At 37.7% G+C, this 22208-nt stretch overlaps 1 protein-coding gene across 1 annotated transcript in view; it reads right to left on the bottom strand.

Annotated features, from left to right (window-relative positions):
* brinp1 (BMP/retinoic acid inducible neural specific 1) overlaps positions 1 to 14988 on the bottom strand; it is a 136510-nt gene extending 121522 nt beyond the window's left edge. Inside the window, exon 1 of the mRNA XM_023960391.1 lies at positions 14525 to 14988. The gene's annotated coding sequence lies outside the window, so the exon portion shown is untranslated. The remainder of the gene's footprint in view (positions 1 to 14524) is intronic.
* Positions 14989 to 22208: the final 7220 nt, after the last annotated feature.

Here is a 22208-nt window from a genome sequence, read left to right as displayed (position 1 = left end):
TTTTGACATTATCTCCTCAAAGCCCAGATTCGCTTCTGTTGTCAGGTTTTTTTTTTTGTTTCATATTTGCATAGTGATGGGATCATGAGCGATTTTAACTGTTGGCTGTTATGACAGGAATAGATTGTTAATCATTTTTTTTTCTTTTACAGACTAGAAGTTGAAATCCCAAAGTCAAGAAGAGCATTTTTTATTCTGATTTCATTTCAAATCGCTATTTCTTTTTTTCATGAGTGACTGCTTAATGGTCAATACAAGCAATGCAAATGAAGTTTGGGGGGGAGCAATGGTTGATCTTCTTCCATATGATTTAAAGATGAGGGCGTGAATTTAAGACTGACACTGCCTAGAGTGATGAAGAATCACACCAAGGTTTCCTTTTAAAATTTTAAACTGATATTGGGAGATAATGATGGCCGAAAGGCACAGAAAGAGTTATAGAAAGCAAGAGCAGCCTTGAGGAGTAAAAAAAAACTAAAATGAAGTCGCCTCCTTTTATTAAACTTTCACTAAGCTCAATTACAGTGATAAAGGGCTTCCATGATGAACCATTTGCAAAAAAAGAATATGGGAACACAGCATCAAAGCAAGAGTGCACTTTGTGGAATCTAGCCTGAGCCCATTCATGGAAAATAATTTGAGGTCATTGTTTCTTTGACAATGATTTCCAGTCAATGAGTGCTTCCCTCCTAGCTATTCAAGAGATAAAACTCTAGAACTTTATTTTTTCCATATGTATACTTAATTCATTTATTTTTTGCTCAATGCACACTAAATTTGTTCAGTGTCTTCTTCCCTGCCCTACATCAGTGTCGCTTTAGTTTGCTGACAGCACAAAAACACCAGGGAGGGGACTGCTCAGGCCAAGCTCACCTGGACTTGCCTCTTCATCATTACAAACAACAACACCCGCTCAGTCAGCAAGGGCTTTTTTGGGATGATATATGAGCAAGTGTGCTTTTTTTTCCTCTTTTTTTTTTCTTTCATCATGTGTGGAAGCGGGGATGTACTGATATTTGTCCTTTAACACTAAGTCACACAAGAGTGTAAGGCTTTCAAAATAAAAGCCATGAAATATAGACTAAGTAGTTATCGGGAAAGTAAAGACACGTTCAATAATAATTGAAAAATAATTTAAAAATTAATAATTTGGCAATAATTTACAAAAAAGTAAGTTAATAGACAACATAAGCATAAATATGAACAAAAACTGTTATAGCTTTGCATTCATCTAAAGTAATAATCATTTTTTGATTTAAGATTTACCATAGATAGGTTTTGCAAATTATTACATGAATCTGTTTTTGTAAATTTAATGACACGATTCAAAGAAAACAAAGAATATCCCAATTAAAAAATAAATCTAGGCCGAAAGTGTTTGCTGCTCATCTATTTATTTATTATCTAATGTTTGGTCGTTTTACAAATGATAACAATTTATTTTGAAATAGAATAATGAATCCATATGCCTTTTTTGAAGTTGTTTCAACTTGCTAAACAAAGATGATCTTATTTTATTGGATAAATGTTTTTTATTTTAAGAGCCAACCCAAATGACTCTCAGCTGAGATGAATGAATAAAAATGAGAAATAAAACTGGATCACTGGAAGAAAGTGTTGTTTAAGATCCTTCAGAGATAACAGAAACAAACTGAATCCTCTTTGTCCCCTTTCTTCAAATTGAATTGGAGATGACAGATGAAACCTATAATCAAATATTCACAGATTCACATATTCTGATTTTGTACATTTTGATTTAATTATTACGAAGCACTTTTTTTTCTCTTAATCACTTTGTTAATAAAGTACCTTAACATTCCCGCAGCGAACCACGGCTGTGTCCATTAAAACTCATAAAAAGCTATGAAAATACACAATAGTAAAAATAAAACGGAGTGTTAAAAGCCTGGTTATAAAGTGATTTAAGATGTTTTTTTTAATTCATTTTTATATTTATATTTTTTTAATGGACAGTAAGGATTTCACTTTAGCTTCATGTCTGATAAATACCACCCTCAGAACTGCAAAAGTATATTATAATTTAAAAAAAAGAAAAATATTTTGTGAACACTGACAGTTGAAACTCTTTATTAAAGTTTGCATTGCTGCTAAATCCATTTTTACTGACTGGTGGACCAACTTTTTGACTCATAGGCCACAAAAGGTTCTAAAATTGTACAGCCACACCAGGAGCAACCTAAAGTGTTTTTGTAATCTAGCTCATAAGAGAAAAAAATAACATGGAATCTGCACCAAAACATATTTATATCTTATATCTTGGAATTTTTGTTGTAGAATGTTCACATTTTGCACCAGTTTGCACTAATGGGTTGATGTTCCTCTGGGAAAAACACAAAATTAGAGAAATGCTGCGTTTATGTAGCGTTGAGATAATCAGAAAAAATTTGTGTCCGACTTGGAAAACATACAAGAATATCAGAAAAACAACGAAATCTTAAATTTCTTAAAAAATCTATAATTCTTTAAATAAAAAGCTCAGAAATTGTAAAGTAATCAAGATGACGACTACATTTTGAAGCACTTCTCATGTAGGAGCCTTTAATTTGGCTGCAGGATCTTAAAAGTTAAGAACAATTTAAAGGGTCTTTTGAATATTTATTCAGTTTGCCTTTTTCCTTTTAAGTTATAAAACAATGCTGGAAAGATTGTCTTTCAAACAGTGCAAACTTTTTTAAAGAATTTTTATATCTTATCTTTCACTTTCAGTTGGGATTTTGATTTCAAAAATCTTTAAAAATTACCAAAGGTAAAACATGTCACCATATGTGGTTTTAAACCAGAATAGTGAGGATGGCTGCAACTATTTTAAAAGTTTTTTTTATGTTTTTTTCAATGACAGCTATAAGAATATTAGGGTTTAATTAACACAATCTTCATAAAAAAAATAAAAATAAAACATTTTATGTATGTTAAATTCATCCTTGTGTTTACAAAATCTCCCTCTTTAGAATGAATGGTTTAATCATGAATGGGATACTGCTGCACGTTTTTTCCAGTAAGAACACTGTCAGCAGTTTGATCTGTACACACAAACAGAGACAACACAATTCATTTCCTCACTTGGCTCAATCATGGGTGCTACATTTTGCAGCTGGCTCTCTGGTGAAATTGTGTTTCTGTGTGTTAAATATGCCCAATTTGTGCTAATCTGTTCTTGCTGATAGTTGGTAAATGTATGCCATTATACAGTAAGCTTGACTGTGTCTTTAGAGTCAAAATAAAAGCATTTGAGATTAATCAAAAATATTCTTGGCACCGGCCGATTTGATGTTACACTTAAATGGGGGAGAGGAGTGTTAATGGAGTGAGGTGCCAAATTGGCACCGCACTGGCGGCCCTGCACTCAATTGAGAAAACAAATTACTCATGTTAAGAGACTCAGTCAATGTGTGTTTTCGTTGCCTCTGCGTTTTGCTGGAAAGCGCCAAGTGGATCGCCCGTTTTTCCTTTCAGAAAAAGATCACATTTGGGAGCAGTTTTATTTACTTTAATCCAAAACAATACAAGAAAACTAAAAGTGCGTGGAGGGAGTGTTAACTTAATTGGCTTTTCTTTCTAAATGTGCAAACAGACTTCCATCAAAGAGGCCCCACTGTCGAAAGTCAAGAGACTTGAAAGGCAGGAGTTGGATGTTTGAATCTCTGAGTGATTTATGTGCAATCATCTCAGAGCAAAGCACAACTACCCTCTACACTTTCCGCTCATTTAAACCCTGTGCAGTTAAAACCCAGAGGGAACAACATTAAACACTTGCTTTACAATGGAATTTCACATTATTACAGTTGTTTTAGTTCATCTAAAAAAACAAATTATTTTTATGTCCCTTGGCAAGACTTTCCTTCTTATACTAGTGGGGGAAAAAAAAAAGAAATAAGATTTCTCTCGCTCACCCCAACCCCACTTTGGTGGATGAAAAAAAAAAAAATAAGCCCTCTGGAGTTTTGAAAACCAGTTCTCTAATTGCCCTCACTCCCTCAGCCTCTTTCTCATGTCAACACCTCAGTGTATCCCCATGCTCTGTCTTTCTGTCACCCCAACTCCCCTGAAAGAGGATCAGGAGAGGGCCCTTCCAATTTCTCTCCCGCTCTAATAGGCACTTTCCTGTGTTACATGATCACTGGGTGTCAAGATTAAAGAATGGCTACTGCTACCCTGGCCAGACATAGATGAGAGACAGAGAAAATAGCACTCCATAATTACTGATAAATCGAGCCGTCTCCCCTTCCACTGCCTCCCTATCCACCTGGCCCTGGTGTCATGTAAGGGGCTGAGCAAGTTAAACTGAGAAAAAAGTTGACCACGCCAGCCACTTTTTTTTTTTTTTTTTCATAGTGCTGATATTGCAGTTAAGTTCTGGCAATTCAGGGCCAATCGTGTGACTTAGAGCTTTTATTCACCCTCCATTCGTCTCTCCTTTGAAGCGGGACGTGCTGTACTCCACTCACACAAGGCTCCTGCAGCCAGAACACAATGGCACACACTCCCGCAGAACTACACCGTGCAGAAATCTCAAGCAAACACAGCTAAGCCGCCATGCAGCACTTTTTCCCCCCTCCCTTTAATCTCTGACAGGGTTATAACCTGTCTTAGCAAGCAAAAGCAAGCATCCCTCACTACCATGCGCTAATGTAAGAGACTCGTGACTGGGAAAATGAATGTACACCTTTTGTCGGTCTCTTCCGTCCACCGGTAAACGGGTTGGGCTGCCGAGTGGCAAACCATGGCTGTCATTTATTAATAAGTCCAACAGCCTTGGTGGAAACAGACACGATGTGGATTTAGTCCAACGGGGCATGAAAGACACCTCAGCAGCGGGGATGGTTTGTTCTAACCCCTTGTTGGAGGGGAGGGATTTTAATATTTATTTATTCAGAGGTGAAAGTGGGTGTTACAATCACCCACTGGGTATATATGATGTCTTGTTGCTGTATGTGTCATGGTTGGAGTTTCTTTTGTATTGGTTTTTGCTTTCCGTATTGGTCTGTCATGTTTGAGTTCTGTTTCCTGTTTTATTTTGAAAGGTTTTCTGTCTTGTCATGTTTTTGAGTTTTACTTCCTTTGTCCCAATCTGTCCTGATCATGTTCACCTTTGTCTTGTCTGCCCTGTCTGTATATAAGTCTTGTCTCTGCCTTCCTCTTGTGCTGGTCCATTAACGTCGTAATGTCTCTTCCATGTAAGTCTTCTGCCCTGTTCACCATGCCATGCCCACAGTGAGTTTTGGTTGTTGTTACCCTGCTCTGCAGCGCTTTTTGTTAATTAAATCCCTTGCCTTGGAACCGTGTGCCTCCGTCTCTGCATTTTGGGTCCTCCACGCTCACCTGCCCCCCCCCAACCCTGACAGAATGAGTGGATTTAATCCAGCTGATTTGTTAGACTGTGAGTTTAAAACTGGAATAACTTAAAACTAAACAAGAAGTTTCAATTTAGTTGTAATAGCTGTTTAAATCCAAGTTTGTCAATGTTTTATCAGAAAAAATTGTTTTATGACCTTTATTTTGTAGGAAATTCATTTGTTTTTACTGAAGCCCTACTTAACAGCGAGCGTATGGGTCTGATTGTTAAGGTTAAGTTGTAAAAGGAGTTGTAAAAGTATTACTTGTTTCAAGAAAAAACTGCAAAACCAAGTTGGCATCCTATGACAAAAGTTTGCAAATAAAAACCTTTGCTGTCCCAAACTTAATACCAGGAGCTTTTCTCACATCTTGCAGCTTTGCTGAAAAGTTGCTGTAAAAATCTATTTCATTTATTTAAATTGACTGGAAGAAACTTGGCTGCTCAAAAACTTCCCTGTGTGATCATGATGCTGAGCATTCTGAAAATACCTGTTTTTTTTTTCATTTGTTACATTTTTTTTTCCCCAACACTGATATTTATGCTTATCTTTCTCTTTAGAAAGCATAGATAAACTCAAAAGTTAAAAGTGCAAGATAAATGTCGGAATTAGGTCCTTTGGCAAGTGTTTGTCTCTTTGGAACTTCCCTGATCATTGCTATTATATTTATATTTATCTGTTGGAAGCACACGGCAGGGAAAGCACTTGTGACCATCCTACGGCATTAATCAGTGTCATCATGGCTTAAGCCTTAGACGCCTACCCTGAGTCACAGCAACCGTAAAAGTGTTGTGGGTTTTTAGGTTGTCCAGGCCCATGGAGGGTCGTAGACAGGAGCGGCTGCATCTTACAAGATCCTAATGGGTGATGCTTTCATACGTGTCCTTATGGTGCACTCTAGTCATTAGTGAGGTGTGTGCACTGGCCTCCTACTGAACTTGCACAAATGCTGCACGTGTGTGCACATGATATGTAAGTGCCCATAGAGTGGCTGAAGGATGGCCACAAAAACTACTTTCTGATTGCCTAATTTCTAATAGTCAGATAGTCCATAAGAAGCACCGTGGGGGGGATTGAGACACAGAAAAATCTGCACAACCCACCTGTGTTTCACCTACTTCACCTTTATGTACTCTTACATGTATGTGTTCTAAAAGTGTGTGCTACAACATGTCAGCCAGCCTGCATGCCAGTGGTAAAAAAAAAAAAAAAAAAAAAAAAAAGTACATAAACTTTCTTGATCTTCAGGCTCACCAAGCAGTCTTACTGGCTTGGGTAGGCACTGTACAGGTTTGCCCTGTACAGGTTTGCCCATTTCTTTCCTGCAGACAGCCTGTATCCCCCATAAAGGTTGCTGTTGTTGTCAGTATGTACACATTTGGATGTCAGGACACAGTTAAATCTATAGTTGACAGAGAATGGCCCTAAAAAAGAAAGTATCTTCTGAAGTGGCAGTTCTGTGGTGGAGAAAAACCTGTTTGGTTGACCTCCCCTGATAGCTGGCATCAACAGTTTGAAAGGATAGAAAGGCCACTTGGGTAACCACCTGTTACAACTCAGCCATAGACGATGCAGCAAGCCTTGAGGCAGATGAACTTGAGCTGCAGAAGATCTTATGACGGCTGCAACTTTTGTCCCCCAAAGGCAGTAAAACTGTGGCTTCAATTAGCAAAGACTCTTAAAACTTGACAATGTAAGATGGCGCTGTGATGGAGGATTGATGAGTCTGAATTCCCTCAGAGCTCCTCATCTACGGTCCTGAAGACCAACCATCCAGCATGTTTTCCGTTTCCCCGCTCAAACGGGCATCTGCTCTAATGACTGTCATTATCAGGCTTCTGCAGAGCCTAATGATGAGCTGAATCAGGTGTGTTGAAGCAGAATAACAGAGAGAACGTGCAGGAAAGAGGGTCCTGAGGGCCAAAGTTTGGAAGCATGGACGGCAGCAAGAACTTTTCATTCAGCATCAATGATCTTTCTCATTTATTTTTAATCTTAATTTCCTTTATATATGTCCTCCAACATCAGAAAAGGCTACTAGAACATGTTAAAAACACCAAAAACACAATTTTCCTCAGAGAGGGGCTTTAATGATTACAGTAATGCTTATAAAACCAGATTTTACATTGATTCAATTTGAAACTGCAATCAAGTGCTGACAAAACTCTATTGAAACCCATAAAGGGTAAACATATTGTCAAATATTTACAACATGCTCTACGTCTGCACCAAATAATAATAATAATAGTCTTTTTTTAAATAGGTTATAAAAAGCATTAGTTTTAGCTAAAGGAATATTTGCTAGTTATGGTTTATAATGTTATCCTTGCAATGGTTGTTGACAGAATGTTTGCATATTAAAAACCAGAACATAAATTTCAATGTTTTGTTTTAAATCTTTGTGTAAATTTAAATTCCAATTTTTAAATTGCAGCATTTTCAACATTCCCACTGTTCATAGCCCAAACATGCATTAAAATACATAGACCGTCCTTTCTTTTCCAACCTAAACCTTATGATGATTGTTTATATTCTTTGAATACTTGCATTAACGGTTTGTTCTAACTGGAACTCCCAACATGAAATTTCAAAAATGTTGTCCCCAACACAAAAGTTCCCATAGGGGATGAGGATTTTAAAGAAACATGTAGGGGGTATTTTATATTTTATTTATTAGCACATTCTTTATTCCTCATCCCAAGGCAAATCTAGTTTATATTCAGCAATGCCCTGAACAATATTACAGCCTTCAAGGCAGAATTTGCTTTCAAAAGAAGTCATGAAAACCCAACAGTAACGGGTAATCCAAAGCAGCTGAAAGAACAGCTCATTAGTGTGTTTTGTTTTTGTTTTTTCATAAGTTTCAAACAATGATGGATTGATAGGCAGACCCGAGGCTGGCCAAAAACAACAGTTAAAGATATGAGATTTGAGGCTACACATCAAAAAAAGCCCAAAAGGCAACGACAAATGATCCAAGCTGCATAAATTACCGGTCAATCAATGTGTTTTTATGGAACATGTGACAGGATGTGAAGCTTAAGCACCCAAGCTCACGTGCTAGGCATGCAAATGGGCTACAAGGTTCGCCCACTGGGACTTGTAGGATTGACATAAGTGAACATGAGGGGTCTATGTTTAGAATTTTAATTATCATACGTGTCTGCTGTTGTGGCAGATTTTAAAGCCTGAGCCATTTAAAAGATGCTCAGTGTGCAGGGGATGCACACATGTAGGTGCAGGCAAGGTCAAGCACATTAAAAAAGAAAATACAGAGAAAATAACAAAAAATCTTTGTGAAAGTGCTGTGTCAGGTCACTCGATGTACTACTTTTGGAGTCAGAAGCGCATCGGTTTTTAACTGACTTCATTGTTGAGGTGCAAGATTGCGTTGGTAATGGGCTTCATCTCCTCCAAAAATGATGCTCATTTCTACTAAAAAGAAGGAAAAAAAAGCAGTTTCCTCCCTCTTAAACTTTTAAGTAATTAAGTTTCAAACTAAATAACCATCCTGCTGTCTGGGGGAAAGATAATTCTTAAACTATACCACACAACTTTTGATCTCACTATTTGGATGAACTTTTTCATCTATTTTGTTGGATAAACTCCTATGTTTTGTTCATTTCTTTGTCTCAGGATTTGGAGCTCTTGCTTGCAAAAAATGAAAATTAGCTTCATCACGTGGCAGCACCTAATAATCACAGGGTCTGTGAGCGTACTCATTCAACAATTAGGTGGCACTGAAGGTTACAAATCACTGCTAATAGACAAACAAAGCCCCACATGCTAATGCAATCACATCTGACATAAGATACGATGAGGACGACTAAAGCAGTCACACTAAAGACTTTTTTCCTGCAGATGTTTTTTTTTTTCAACCTGCACTTTATTTTACACTCTTGTTTAATTTTAATATGGTACTTGCTGCCCTCTAGATTACTGCTGCTGCTCTGAGCTAGAATGTAGGTCAGTCCAGGTTTGGAGCTACCAACATCAGAAAAAACAACACCCTGACTAACCAGCATCGAAGTGGTCAATGGTCAACCAACTTGACTGTTCAGCTTTTCTTTTTCAACTGTAGGTTGTTCATTTCCTTCCAAATAAGAGGTTACTGTACATCCAGAAAAACGCAGGCATGTAACCCACTTCTTATGAGTTCCCAACCACACAAAAAAAACATTTTTTTTCTTTTTTAAAGTATAATTAGAGGGTACCTAAGACATACCAGTAGGGAGTGCTTTACAGTTAGTTTGTTCAAGCAAGATGGGAAAAGATTAAAAACCTTCTCTGGAAGAGATATAATTAAAATTTCACAGGCCGATTGGTTTCCTATGAGTGTGTGTCTTTTTTTTTTTGCGCAGACAGTAAATCGACTCGTTGAAAATGTGAAATTGATTTTTTTTGTTGTTCTTGTTTCTTGTTTATAAACAATAACACATGGCTGCAAGGTCAACAACTTCAAAACCAGAAGATCCCGATTCTTCTTTGGACATAGAGAAAGGAACTAAAAAAAAAAAAAAAGAAGCCAAACCAATGCAGAAGCAGAAGGGTAATTTTGTCCCAATTATAATTTAAATCAATTATTTAATAGAGTGCTTTCATCTACAATAAATGGAGTCATAAAAAGTTCACTTCATCTGCTTTTTAAGATGGCTATAATCTTAAAAGATTCCAGCATTGATATCCCTCCTGTGGACACTTGCTAAGAAAGCTGATTTAAAGTTGCATTTGCCATTTTAAAACTTATTTTTAAGTCCTTGGGCTTTTAAAGTCAGATTCCAATCATCTTTGATCTATTGTCAGCATTCCTACTCATGTTCAAATTATGATTATGCAATTTTTAGCCAACATCAAAAAACCTCTCGTTTTTTAGGATGTAGTTCCTGCAGAGCAGGTGTAGTTCATTAGAAATGAACCTTTGAGTTGTTGGTTGGTTGTTGGAGGGGAGTAAGCCTGCCCACTTCCCATCATCCATCTGTTTATGTGCTTTCCCAGTAGCTTACTGTCCCTCTCAACCCTAACCTAACATTACAGGTGAAAATATAAATGGCGAGCATTATCTGAGTTGTTTAGGCGTACAGTTCTGAGCCAGATGCCAGGTCGGACGAAGAAAACAAAGGTGTACATGGATTAGTTGTCGACAAGTGGATGGATCAGAATAAAGCGGAAAGGTTGTGGGCCATCAACTGTATCACCTACATCACTGCTACAAGCTTTTTCCAGCAGCATTTTTTTCTTCTGCTTCTGTTTCGCCACTATTTGAATAGAGATATACATAGAAGGGGCCTAAATTCTCTTTGTTTATGTCTTCCATCAGGAAAAAAAATGCTACGAGAACATATTAAAAACACCAAAGAAACAATTTTCATCGAAGTGGGTCTGTAAGTTATCCTCAACATCTGTGATTCTTTACCTTATAAGAAACTGTCTGAAGTTTATTTAATTTGCACTTTACTTCACCATTTATCACATCTGCATCAGAAATTTTCACAGGGAAGAGTCTATGGCTTTTAACCATAATTCAAGTTTCTAAAAGCTCCAGAAAATTAAAAAAAAATGTTAATATAAGCGCATAAGTTATACAAAAAAGTAGTTTTTTTAAATTGTGTTTCTCTTTTACATTTCCACTACAATTTTCCATACAGTTCTTCACTCTAAGAGGGGTTTTAGTACAGGCTTATTTCATGTGAGATAATGAAGCTATGGAACCACAAATGTCTACACATTTTCCAAGAAACAAAAGGGTCCATTTATATAAAAAAAAAAGCAGTGAAACTAGTTATTTCTCTGTCATATAAAAGCCGAAAGATATTTTACCTGTACAAAGCTTTACATTTTTGAACAGAATATCTCAGAAACTAATTCCAGACAGCATTCTGTATGTAAGATTATATTGCTGCAGGGAACATTGAGGCAACAGTGAAGCAAATAAAGTTAAAGGCTCCATGTGTGTAATTGTCGACCAGTGCAGACCTCTGCAAATCATAACATCAGTGTGTTTCAGCAATATTATATATATATATATATATATATATATATATATATATATATATACATTTATACCTGCTGTCCCCTTGCCAGTGGAGACCAAGCCAATGCCAGGTGAGATAAATAGTTGCTTTCTTGATGTGAGTTATCATTGTATAATGCCTACTAAATGAGTTTCTCAGTGGTGCGAGGTGATGGAGACTGATTTTAACATCATTTTTTATCCTGTGGCTTTCATTTAGCAGCTACTGACTAGTCGTTAATGGCTTATTTGCATGCACCGCTGATTAAAATCTCTGTTTCTTGTATCAATTTTCCTATATCTTCGTAGTTTATCATTTTAGTAAACAAAATAGAAAACGACAGCTGCATTTTAGAAAAAGCAAGACGCTAATGTGCGTAAAGTGCATTAAGTCAAGGTAAACTGATTTAAGACACAAATTCAGAACATTACTTCTTTTAACATGCCATGAATTTCTGCAACATTTGCAGTCACACTCCAAACCACAACAAATTAGAATGTTAAAGGCCGAAGATAAAGTCTGCAAAAAAAAAAAAAAGTTTCATATTTGCTAAGTTAAACCTTAAAAAAAACTTAAATGCAGAGATTTTTCTTCATTTTGTCAAAAAAAAAAGTACTCACGATCAAATGTGCAGACTGGAGTCTCTTAGTGTGCATAAAAAAATATGCAGGATGGAAGAAACCCTAGATAAGCTGCACTGTTTGGTCAGGGAGGAGTGTGAATTTAATTCATAAATAGATAATATCTGTAAAAGTATCAGCTATGTTGTGATCTTAATCCTGTTTGGTGCAGACTTTAGAGACTTCATCTTGCACAAAGTGAAAGTTGCTTTAAAAAATAAATTATTTGTTTGGGTTTTTTAGAGGGTCGACCAAGTTTGGGTGATTATTTTCTTTCAAATCATCAATAACAACCCAAATAATTTAAAAAGCACTCTTGATATGAATGATTCTATGGCAAGAATGTAGTAAATCACTTTCCAGCCTTTTGAGTGTTGGCCACGTGCAGGGAATTGTTTTCGTACATCCCACTCTACAAGCATTTTTTGACCTGTGCGGTCGTATTCGAGTGGCAGCAGCAGCACAGGGGTCAGCCGGGCTCAAACAGAGGTCAACTGAATCAGTCGCCCCTCCAAAATACTGTGAGCTTGCCAGTCTTGGTCAGATTTTGTCATGTGTCATTATGTGACCTCCCCTCTTTGTTTGCTGCTAATAAAAACAGATTTCTTTCCATTCCTCTCGGGAGGGAGCCGTCTGCCCACTGCAGCTGCAGCCAGCACTCGCATAAAATGCAAAAAAAAAAAAAAAAAGGCAAAACAATGCCGTGCCAGCACGACAATACAAAGACGCACAGAGAGGCAGACAGGGAGTTCTGCCAGTACAAGACTAGCACTGTTCTCAGTACACCACAAAGTTTGATAATGCCATCCTTATTTGTGCCCAAGGGTGATGTGACTGTGTACAGGCTGAATGCATGAATTTTGACATATTTTCCAGACAATGCTTTTTCATACTCCTCTAAGCCACTGCTACATTGTCTAGAGGCAATTCATATGTAAGCTTTACTGCCAAAGACTGTGAAAGGACCTCTGCTGCTGCCTGTCCCCCCTCCTTTCAGTACTTGGAAGCGTGATCAACACTGGGTCATCTAAAGCCATGACACAAATATAGCCTTAAGCTATTGCTGGCATTTTCATTTTGGAAATGTGATTTAGAATGCTTTCCTTTTTTGAAATGATTACATGTTGCCAGCATTTCAGCACTTCTGGATAAGGCAGCTTTTCTTCTGCAATTTCCGCCGTCAGTGCAATTTTGCGCGGCACACATGCAAAGAGGAGAGCAGGACAAGAGCAAGTTGACATGCTGTTAATGTTTGAAACAAAAAGGACGCTGATAAAAGGTTTAGAAATAAATCAAACTGGGATTACAAATCTTTGAAAAAAAAAGTAAAATACAGAGGTTACAATTTTTTTACTTGAATTTTCATCAATTTTAGCTTAGTAACATTTGCATCTATGATTATTTCTGAAAGTATTAAAGAGTACAACATTTGATGGATTAGTGGGGACGCTCAACTCTAGAGGTGGTGTCTCAAAGGAGCCAGCTTCATTCTCAGAATAGGCCAATGAATAGGTAAATGACAGTTGGATGTTAAAGAGAAACCGGAGGAAAAAAGAAAAAAAAAGTTGCTGAGGCTTGTGATACAATTACAGAGGAGTGATTTGAACTGAAGCTGCTCCTCTAATTTCCTCGTTGGTGCCAGTATCACAGTTATCTTGCCCACAGCCACATAATGACACCTGGTGTAAAAGAGCATGAGCTCCCCTCGCTGTAAGTCCGGGGAACAGCAATTGGCAACTTGAGAGAATGGCAACTTTGCCTCACTGGTGACACATGCACGCGCACATACAAGCAACTAACCCCCTCCCATATGAGAGCCTGATACAGGACGGGCTCAGCCAAGGAAGTAAGTCAGGACAAAATGTCAGAATAACAACAATTATTATAAATACTGAAAAAAATAACCACCTGTGTTCATAAACAGAGGAGGCTGACACTCACTAGCATGAATGCATTTTCAGGAGGAAGTGATGATCATATATTTTAGAGACTATCCAGCTGCAGAATGTGACTGCAGGGCAGCGAATACTGCTCAGATGGTCGCCTTTGTAATTCATTTTTAGTTGCTCCACTCCCCCCCCCCCCCCCATCCTTGCAGCATCACCTCGGTGAGATGCTGCTTCAATCATGACACCAAAACTCATTTGCATGATGATTTCTTTTTTTTTTTTTTTTTTTTTTTTTTTTTTTTGAGAGGGGGGTTGATGAGGGGTTCCTTTGCCTATAAGTCTCGAAAGTGCATTTGAAATAGCCCGACTGCGCCTCGTCGACATTCAGTCCGGGAGGAGCTTGACAGGACCGGTCTTGTGCGGCGATTATTTAAAAGGTAGCTTCACCATAAGGATGGAGGGGCAAAAAGGGGGTTAAGGAGAACGCAGCTATCCTGGAAAGGACACCACCGTAACATGCTGACCACGCAAAATCGCCATAACTGAGCCACAATACCCCAACCGCGTAGAATAATGAAACAAAAAATCCCCAAACATGCGTAATCCCGTCATATTGCGCCGGGTCCAAGTCGGTCCAAGCGCGCACTTACCTAAAACTGACTCTCTCCTCTTAGCTGTATTTGTGCTCCGAGATGTGTTAGTTCTCTGGCCAACAACTTCTGCTGGAGCGTACGTATCCAGTGCTCATGCTGGTGGCTCAGGCGGTAATGTTGGATTGCGGATGGTTTGGCAATCCTTCTCATGCTCAAGAGAAAAAAATCCTGCCTTTCTGTGCGGTGTCGGGCATTGGCGCGAAGAGGAATAAAGTGATGAAGTCCGCTTGGAGGGCAAGGAGAAGAGGGAGCCGTGGAAGGTAGATTTATGTTTCAAACTGTTCTCTCCTCTTTTTTTACCCTTTTTTAAATCTCAGTGTAAGAGCTGTTTGCGGATGGATGGAGAGCTGCTGGGTGGAAATCTAGGAAGGGAGGCTGGGATGCACACAGACTGAGGGCGAGAAAGGGGAGGTACGAAGAATACAGTATCGTATTGTAGAGGACGGTCATGTCAGACAGTACAGGGTGGGTCTTGAGACTGACTCAGGAGGAGAACATTGCCCCCCCCCCCCCCCCCCCCGCTAATGTGTCCTGATGAGAAGTCAGGGCTTTCGGATTTCGTCTCCTCTGAAAAAAATAAAAGTTGCATTTTAATGGCTTGTTGTAAAAGAAAAAAAAATCAAAATCAAAGTCTTTTATAACAATAGTCAGGATGACTCACGATAAAAAAAATATTTTTAGGTACTTTTGAGCGTGTAAGTTCAAAAATAATCAAATATGAGTTCAAATAATGTATTTAAGAAAAAAAAACAAGGGATGTTCTTTTTTCTTCATGTATAAACAGTGTTTATTATTACTATTATTATTTTTATTACTACTATTGTTTCGAAATTTAAACTAAAGCCTGCACAATGCAAGCCAAACTGCATTTCAAGTCTCTGTCCATGGTCCTGAAACAGATTCTGCAGTTGGCTAACAAACCTACAATCTCTGTCCAGGGTGCTGAACCCCATAAACACATATGACTTTAAATACAAGCCTAATAGCATGCCTATTAAATAATATGGACACATATGTGACTCTAATTCTAAATCCCTCATCGCAGAAATATTAAATACTAAGGACACATCTATGACTATATCTACCAGTGACGTGCGGTGAGGTTAATGGCTGGTGAGGCACTGACGTAATCAGTCAGATTTACAAACATATGAACCATACTGAATAACTTATTCACCATTTAATTGACAACAGTTAAAGTGTTTTGTTTAAAATATCATTTCAACATGTTTTTTTCATATACAAACTGCAGCATAGAAAAAAGCACAAACGTTGTTATCATCTTACCTTTACTTGTAAATAAAGTCCGTACGCCGCTCCTTCTGAAGAAAATGACTTGCCGCTTGCTATCACTTCTTCTAGTATTTTTTAGCGTCATAATCTCAGGGCTCACCGGCGCCCCCTAACATGAGGCACGAGAATGTCTGGCCTCACCCAGCGGCTTTTTTGCCGGCGTTTAGCGCTCAGCACAAGAAACACGTCCCTCACATACAGTTATTTATAAAAAAACACTGTACATCATATACATCTGTTAAATTATGTAAACTCAGCTCATATAGTACAAGTGATTGAACCGACATACAGAGAGACAGCAGTACCGTCTGACTGCATAGGTATTGCGCAATCCAAGGTGAGGCTCAGCGGGCTGGTGCCTCAGCGCACGTCACTTTTTAGTATCTGAACGGCAAATGCGGAAACTCAGCGATTTTGAAAAGAAAAAAACACCCAAAAATGGTAAATTTAAATGGAAAATGACTGCAAAGCACAAATTACTGATTAAATATAATAATTGAATTTATTTTTTCTCTTTTCTTCCCATAATGACAGGTGAGGCACAGCCTCACCTGCCTCTCCTGACTGCACGTCACTGATATCTACATATCTACAAGCCTTATAACATGACAATTACATACTAAGCAACAACTCAGTTGGTTTGTTCAATTTGGTTGAAATCTAGAATGTTGGGTCATAGTTTTGTTTTTGTTAGAGTTATGGGTTGTGTGTTACAAAACAACAACAAAACATTAATTTTATTTATATATTTATTTATTTTTGTTGTTTCTAAAAACAATGTAACCATGAAGAAAACCTTTAGGTTGGCTCATAGTAAGCATTGTGTAATGTGATGAGTGAGTAAATAATAAATTATTATATATTTATTTGTAAATAATAAATATAAATAAAGACTCACTCTGATCATCTTTTGAGCTATTTTAAAAGTGTTTCCAGTGGTCTTTTTTTATCATGATTGAGATTTTTTTAGCCGTCAATAATAAAAATAAAAGTTGCTTTTATAGGACATAGTTTCTGCAAAGTGGCGGTAATTTATATGAAAAAATAAAAATCTCACATGCAAACCAAAACACACAAAGCGTTACACATGCCAAGCAGGAGTGTGTGCACCAAACTGCTTTTGGTGTGCAGAATCAATTTGGTGTGCATTTTTTTGCTGTCCTCCGTCATTACAAAAAGGCCACAGGAACATGTCAAAGACCCCAAAAACACAACTATCATCAGAGTGGTTCTTTAAATACTAATGCAACGATTCACTAACTCGACCATTTGGTTCAAACCTCAATTTTGGGGTCACTGACTTGTGTATTGTAAAACAATAACAAACTACAAGTTCAGAAAAAAATCTTTTTTAATCCCACACAATTTTCCTTCAATGAAATTTGCATCTTGCTTTTATGGGTTAAATTTTGCTAATGGGCAAGTAAAACAAAGAAAAACCTTTCAGTTGGTTGACATTAAGCTTGGTTTAATGTGATAAAATAATGAATAATAAATCACTCTTAAAACGAGACACATTCAGAGTAAATATCCTGGTATGCAGTGGGGATGTAACAATTCTCTGTCCCCGCAATTTAGTTCATTGGTTCATCGGTTCAGTTTAAAGTGAGAATTGCAGCATCCTTCTTGATTTGATTAATGTAATTAATTCATTTCATTAACACCTATTGCTTTCATGAGTTTTTTACTTGTATACTTTATGAAACAAGACAAAATAACAGTATGACAGAGCATGTTCCCCTCATCTACTTTGTCCGATAACCCACTTAGTCTTTTTTTGAGTCAGTGTTTAGCAGTTCCTATCAGCAAGTACATTTGCAATGGCTCAACACATTTAAACAATGACTGATGAGCAGCTAAGTTGACCACGTAGGTAAAAAACCCAGGCATGATCAGTGGTGTGACATTTATTTGATTATACCCATCAATGCAGCTGTTGTTCTGGTGCAGTCTTACCTGTCAAACTTGTTTCAACGGATACAACAGACTGTTAAACCATTTATTGGCACAATAAAGCAGTAACTCCAAAGATGTTTACTCATTCTTCCACTCCACTCATACATCAGGTTTCACCAACGTTCATGATTTTTCTTCCTGCAGTCACAAACGAAAATGCAAGATGTGGGTTTCAGAGTCTTGGGGCTGGACACCTTGACAGATCTACAACCTTCCACATTTATCAAAATTGCCAATTTTAGATGAATGATAGAAGGTTAATGAATTGTTTAATATCTTTTAAAGCTTGGGCATGAAAAAAAATGCTTCTCAATTGATCTTGGTATCACTGCACAAGGTCCAGGCAGTTTTGCAACGCTCTAGCTCTCAAATGGTCCACTTGCAGTCAAGTGCTCGAAGCATCCAGCAAAAGGCGAAGGAACCTGACAGTGGCAGCCCCTGCACAGCGCTCAGGGAATCTAAATGGATAAATAGTGCCATTACAAAGCCATTTGCCTGGAGATGTGATTCCTAACAAGTTTCCTTTGCAGTTGTGGCCATAAAATATTTCAAGGTTCACAGAAGTTTTTGCTTTTCACAATTGACTTTGTTGTAGCATTTCATCTCAAAGTGCACTTCTGATCCAATGATTTACTGATAAATGAGGAGGCTTAATTAAAAAAACTTCACTGTTTTGGAAGGAAAATTGTATTTTTTCCTGTAGAAAAATATTGGTGAAACAAAACCAATAAGGTTCTAGTTAGAGAAAAAAACTATTTTCTAGCAAAGACCATAGAAAACTCTTAAAATTTCAAAAACACAGGCATTACAATTGTGAGAATAATCATGAATCTCTTTTATAGTAGCTCATAGAACCAGAAAAAAAATAGATTTTATTTGGTGTACTCAATTATTGTAGTAATATGTAAATAAAACAGTGGAAATTTAAAGTGCATCTTTTGTAGAAGCACAAAAGAAATTTTTTTTTTCTATTTTTTAAAAGCACACACATGAACCAGGAGAACAGTTCATGCCTTTGTCAGTGATTGGATTTTCACTAAAATAAGGCAAATGTCACTCTAATGCATTAGCCAATGGATTTCCAGTGAAGCTCACTGAAAGTATGTTGTTGAATGCTGTCTCTCCTGAAAAAGAAAGCTGCATCATATCTAATAAAATAAATTGTCCTTAGTACAAATTTGTAGATACTGCTCATTCACTTTTCATTGAGGTGAGGCTGCTGCAAAAAACAACTGGGTATGTATAAAAACTGCTGATGGAGCACGCCAAATTCACGCCAAATTCACGCCAAATGCATTCACAGGTGCCATTGTTGCAACAATGCTACAAGCTCTGCTAATGTTTGACTGTGCAATGACTAGGGCTGTGTGTTGTCAAGAGTCTGGCAATACAATACATATCCCAATATACATGTCATGATATGATATATCCCAGGAATGTACGATAAAGATAAGAAGTTTTGGCCAGATCTTGCTGTTGTTTTGGTGTAGAGCTGCTCAAAGAGGCTGTATATGCTGCACTGCCAACTAGTGGTTTGGGGGTTAAGAGGAATGTTATAACTAAATGTTTACATATAAATAAAAATAAATAAATAATAAAAAAATGCTTTGGCAACATTTGAAATTAGTATTGCCAAAAAATATATTTTGATGTTTCACAGAATCTACCCCCCCCCCAACACCCAATCAATCAATCAATCAAGGCTCTTGCGGGGGGGGGGGGGGGGTGCCCCTTCCCAGTGCGTAGAGCCGACCAAAAAAACAAGGGTCTTCCAAGCTTTCCGGTCTTGTGCCAGAAGCTCAGTATCCTTCATAGCAACCCCATAAGGTTTAACATCCCCTGCAATAACATCTGTCCACCGAGTACGGGGTTTGCCTCGAGGTCGTTTCCAGCCCGCAGCCCCTGGGTTAAACTCAAAGATGGCCCGCGTCGGATGGTAAGAGGTAAAACGGAGAAGATGGCCGAACCATCTGATGCGGCGTTGCGCAACAAGGCAAAAGGCTTGGGGCTGGCAAGTTTGAGCTCTTAAGGCTTTGTTAGAGACATGTTGGGGCCACTTGATGTTCTCAATGGTCCTGAGAGCCCGGCTGTCGAAGCCATCTATTCTTGCGGCTAAGCTCTTATTTAAGGGCCATGTCTCAGAACCATAAGCAGAATGGGAAGTACAGCTAGGTTGTAGATCCGGAGCTTTGTCTTGCGCGAGATGTTTTGATGACGCCACAATGGTTTTTTGAGAGACTGCAGGGCTGATGCTGCCAGTGCCCTTCTGCGGGTGATCTCTGGTTTTAGGTCACCGTTAGCCGTCACTATGGATCCCAGGTATGTAAAGCTCTTCACAGGCTCGATGACATTGTTGCCGAGCTGGAGAAGGGGTGGGTCTGGGCCGTCACCAATGTGCATGAATTTGGTTTTTGTCCAGTTCACCATGAGACCATACTTTTTTGCCTCTCTGCTGTAGATGCTCAGAGCAAGTTTTAGCTGGCTGAGGGATGTGCTGAACAGGATGGTGTCGTCAGCATACTCCAGGTCAGTCAAATGGTAATTGCCAAGAGACACTTCAGGGACTTGCTCACAGACCCGGGACATCAGCTGATCTATAATGCAACACCCAATGGCAAGTGTTAAAGACAATTTGAACAATAGTTATTCAGCATTTACTAGGTTGTTGTTAACAAAGTTTTGTGCAATCACTTACTTTTTGAAACCTTTTCTAAAAACCTCTATTTGAACTCAAGGTCAAAGGATGCAAGAATACAAAAAAAAAATCTTTAGAAACATTTTGAAATTTAAGTTTAATATTTGAGAGAGTTAAATTTGCAATTTAAATCGAGTAACTGGGTTTAATATAAAAATAAAGACATGACTGATGAAATGTCTTTTCATTTTCAGACTTGCATTTGCATCAATGTTCACAGCAGTTGTTGCAATAAACATGCAGAGTTTTCCAATCTGTATAATCCCCCTTTTGTCGAAGGTAGTGGTAATTTGTATTAGTATATTATCCGTTATTGTTACACACTTTTTATAAATTAAAATGTTCACTGAGCACTATTTAGCATAAATGCTAACTCTAATGAATTGATCCGACCTTGCGTATACACTCAAACCCAAGTGGAAGAAAAATACATCACTGAATATTTCGAATTTCAATGTGTCTGCACAATCATTCCTGTTGTAAGTCATGAGTTTAACAAACTCTGGTTAATAAAACTCACAGCAGTTTTTCATTGTCCAGTACGCTCTCTGTCACCAGGCTTTTCATCATGGTAATCACATTTCATTCGTTTAAAATTCATTCATTTTCCTTTATTTGCCCTTCCATTGGTGGTCTTTTGATGACATAATCCCATTTCCTTCCTTTAAACTTATGCTGCTTTGGCACTGGTTTAGAGCAACATATTGCTCGGGTGAATTTACCCCCCAATAAAACAGTTGATGAAAATGCTTTTTTTTGGTTCTTTAAAAATCTTTTTGAAAAAAAAGCCTTTAATATCATGAAAAGCTCTTTTCACGGGTACCCACAGTGCATCTGATCCTCTGCTTTGATTGCTTGTGCTTCTTCATTGTGGGTGCGACAGAGATCATGTACGCACACAGGCTTCTTGTACATTCAGCAGAGCACGTGTTCAAAACAAAATGAGGTGTCCTCTTGTTCTGACTCCACATCGCCTTCAGTCTAATAAATTCAAGGACCGTTTGCCTCAGGCAGAGCCAGCAGGAGACCAGCTTTGCAGATATATGAGGCTGTTAGTGGTAAATTTGGACTCAAATTGAGTTGAAGTTCAACATAAAAAATAAAAAATAAAACAGACTGAAAGGTTTTTTCCTCCTTGTCTTTCTCTGCAAATTGCATATCATGCTGAAATATATGAAGTCCTTTTCTTTTAAGATGATATGGCAAACATTACTAGGCGGTGATTATTACCTCCGTAAGTAACCTAACAAACACCAACATCAATGAAAGACAAAGCACTAATGGGTGAAGTGATGGAGATCCGAGTGTCAGAACATATTGGTATTAAGCAATATCGAAGCCAGAGCAACGGAAAATGTTGGAATCCCAAAAATTAATGCAAAGGCACAGCTTGTACAATGATAAGCCAAGTAGCTTTACAGTTCTCTGTATTTCAGGTGTAAATCATCTCCAGGTATGCTAAGAATCTGATATTTATACAATATTTCATACGATAGTTTTACATCTTAATGGTGTTCAAATAACAATTATTTTACATCACATCCATAGATATTTCCCTTGTAATTTTGTGGTTTTTTTTTGATGTGGTAATTAACATATTTAAGTGACATTATTTCCAATTTTGTGCAGAATGTATACATTTAAATAAAAAAAATAAAAAAAATGTATTTTTGTCTTACTATTGTTCAAATTGTTCACATCTCATGAATGTATTTCTTTCCAGTGACAATAACAACA

This window comes from Oryzias latipes, chromosome 12, assembly GCF_002234675.1.
Source record: "Oryzias latipes chromosome 12, ASM223467v1".
NCBI classification, from domain to species: Eukaryota; Metazoa; Chordata; class Actinopteri; order Beloniformes; family Adrianichthyidae; genus Oryzias; species Oryzias latipes.
This window is presented reverse-complemented; position numbering and strand designations above follow the sequence as displayed.